Below are 3,607 nucleotides of genomic sequence, written 5' to 3' on the forward strand. Positions count from 1 at the left end.
AATGTCTGTACGAACGAAGTGCAGCAAAGAATACGTACAATTTAATAGGCCGTACAAGGAAGTTATGTGACGTCCCCATCATATTTTTTTTTAATGTGTGTGGATGCGTACTGTGTTTTTTGGTACAAGGTATTTCCTGCTCCAAATACAGATACTATAAATACATTTCCTACAATTTAATACAAAATTTACAACTAATTACAAAGAAATGCTTTTCATATATTATAACCCTTCTGCTATATACGTAGATGTATAGCTGTTACATATTAAAACATACATTTACTATTTAGTAAAACTGTAAAGATGCGCATAAAAAATATCTAAGACGATTTAAAAAATAAATCAAAGCTATTAAATTTTTATTATTACATGAAGAATACTACTATATTTTCTATTTTTATTTAGTTCAGCTATGGTCAAAAGTTTGTTATGAATTTTTAATCTTCTTTTTAATAAACTATCAAGTTCAAATTTTGTACACAAATTGTTTGAGAAAGACAAAGCACAAGAAAGAAAGCTTTTCATAATTCCGAATTTGAATTTTTTTTATTTAATGATTGAATGATTTTTCGCAAATATCTTTGTTTAACAAACAAATTAAGAATCTCAAAAAATTTCTACCTTGGTCAACGAATAGAACGAAAAAATAATTATTAAAATGAAATTTTAAAAGTATTAACTTAATTTTTGATAAACTTTCGCAAATCGCTCAATTTCTTTTTTCTATTTGATGTCTATGAGTTTTAAATTTCGACGGCTAAAAATGTATCTTCTGTAAAGTTTTGAAATTTTCACAGATTATAAAACAAACTCTTTGCCCTGTTTTAAAAATAAGACCGATTAAAATAATATTTTTAGCGATTTTCTACCATTTTTACTTCTTTGCACGAAGTAACAAGAAAGTATTGTAATCACGAAAAATTTCGGGTCTCATATTTCAACGAAAATATCCATTTTGATCGCTATCGAATGCAACTTAACGTTGTTTTTGCGTGACATCTGTACATAAGGACAGAATAAATTACACTATTTTCCCCAAAAAATTATAAAACTGATTCAAAATGAATTCTGAAGAGGATATTTCGTGGGGTCTGTGCTTACGTACGTACGTATCCGGCAAAACTCAAAAACGAGTAGCCTCAGAAAGTTGAAATTTTGTATATAGAACTGCTATAACATGTAAATGTGCCTCTCCCATTTGGGTTGCAATCGACCGCACCAAAAGTATATAAATATATGTATATATATATATCCACTCTGTTACTCGGCTCAGTGAGCTCAGTTTCTTTACTCTTATATTTATATTGGTATTTTTTGTTTTAAAAATGATTGAATTATGTTGTTCTTATTTGCCGGTTAAGGTTTTTATGCCTTTAGTTAACCTGCATGCAATAATTGTGGAATTATCAAAAATTTAAAAGTTTTTTAAGTGCGAGTACGCCTAATTTTTGGTTACGATAGCAGCCATATTTGTTTACATATGAAACTTAGCAGAATAGTGGATTTCATGCCAATCTAGAAAAATTAAGCTTCACAACAAAGTAACATCTTCTTTTATTATTGCGAATTAAATTATGCTTAATTCATTCTGGAATTATCATATAATGTATTAGCTTGTGTTTGCGTACAAACTGTAATTTTAATTGTAAAAATAGTTTTTTTTTTTTTTTTTTTTTTTTTAGTTTAATGTTAAAATGATTTCGTTCCATATCTCCGTTAACAAGCATGCTAAAATATCTCATAATTTCCTTCTATGCACCAAGTCATACAGCGGATAAAAATATTTTAAAGTAAATTTGTAAAAAATTTTGAGATTATTTCTTTTGGCGAAATCTTTTATTTTCTACCATTTGACGTAGTAAAATTGCTGAAATTAAACAGGGATTATTCACTATTGAAAAATTATTTTTAAATTGAATAATTTGGTTATTAACATGTCATTTAGACCAAAGAGAGGAAAGCAAGTAAGTAAATTAAAACAAATTATAAAATAGGCTTTGGGCTGAAAATATTTGAAAGCATACCTTTAGAATTTCCGATAGACAGTCTGGCGCGGTGGAGATAAAAATGTTTTATTCTCTTCAGTGTTTCCACTGCTCGCTTTGAAATCTGAGTTTTTATTAAAAATTCGTTAAAGTTTACAAAATATGAAATAAATGAAACAACAAATTCAAAATTCCAAGGCTTCCAGGTGCTCATATTCGGGTGGAGGGCTACATTATTTAAAAGTTGATTGTTTTAGTTTATTTATTTATTTATTATTTATTTAGGACTCATTCCGGTCCGCCTGACGAGCAAAGCTCGCCTTATGATACGAAGGAGTTGCGCCCATACTACATAACACGCACGCGCACACACACACACACACACACACAAAAAAAAAAAAAAAAAAAAAAAAATAGGAATTGGTAGCTGAAACTTTGGCTTGCTCAGGTTTATCCACTTTATGTGTAATTTCCGTATTATGTAGATCTGCATTTGCGTGATGGCTCTAGTTACTGTTGTTTTTTTTTTCACAGTGCGAGAAACATACATACGTTCACGCAGATTCTTTGTTATTTTGTTTAAATATAATATAGGGCGATAATATTTGGTGGCAACAATTTGAAAAGTAATTCAGACTTTTATAGTAATTCAACGCGAAATCTCGTTTTGAAAGTAACAGTTCTTCTTGGCTAACGCCATTTGGGCTAATAAAATAAAAGTAAATAATGTAGTATTTTTAATGGACGTAAGTACTGAAGGGAAATGGATTTTAGTTGCACCAATTGGATATGCTAGCAGATCTAAACTAAACTATAATTCTGTATTGCATTTCTAGGAAAGCATACCAAAAGGTCAAAATACTATAATAAGGAATTTAAAAGCGCGAAGAATATTAAAACGTAAATTCTGAACTTCTAGAGAGAGAATGTATGTCTACATGTGATCGTTTATATATACGGAACTGCGCACATAAAAGAAATTTGATTGTTAGAATTAACACTAACTGAGCGCGAAAAACGCTATTACTTTTTTCAACCAGCCGATCTCGAGGTTGCGTGTTTTTCTTCGTAATACAGCGCGCGCTCTCTCTGTAGGATGCTGGAGCAGTAAAGAAGAAAGAAAACCGCTTCTGATAAAAACAATTCCCCGCCGGCCTCTATAGTTCGCGCACAATTCTAGACACTGTCTCAAAATCGAGTCGACGTAGGTAACTTTCAGCAATCAATCATACTGACAGATCAAGGTCATCGCCTTTTAGTGGATCTTTACTAATGAGTCAATCCTTTTTCGCATTTCTGTGTCTCTTTGGAAATAGGGTACTTTTCGTTTTTGCAGTAATGTTACGCATGTAGCAATTTCTCACATTTCCTACGATTCAAGATAAGAACTATCATCATGGGCGACTTTGAGCAAAGCCCACGCCTGGTTGCGTCATAATGTACTCGTAATAGTTTGCATGCGATAGAAGAGGAAAAATAAAATAACGAATGAGCTGTTGACAAGTGGGGTTATTAATCACCGATAGCTTCTGAAATTTGAAAAATTGTTTGAACTTACTTTAAAATTTCGTCTATTTTAATTTTTTATTTATTGCTTTTTTTTTTTTTTTTTTTTACTCAGA

The sequence above is a fragment of the Stegodyphus dumicola genome, chromosome 10 (genome assembly GCF_044657685.1).
Source record: "Stegodyphus dumicola isolate Sdum_Otavi_A_Nest chromosome 10, ASM4465768v1".
Lineage (NCBI taxonomy): Eukaryota > Metazoa > Arthropoda > Arachnida > Araneae > Eresidae > Stegodyphus > Stegodyphus dumicola.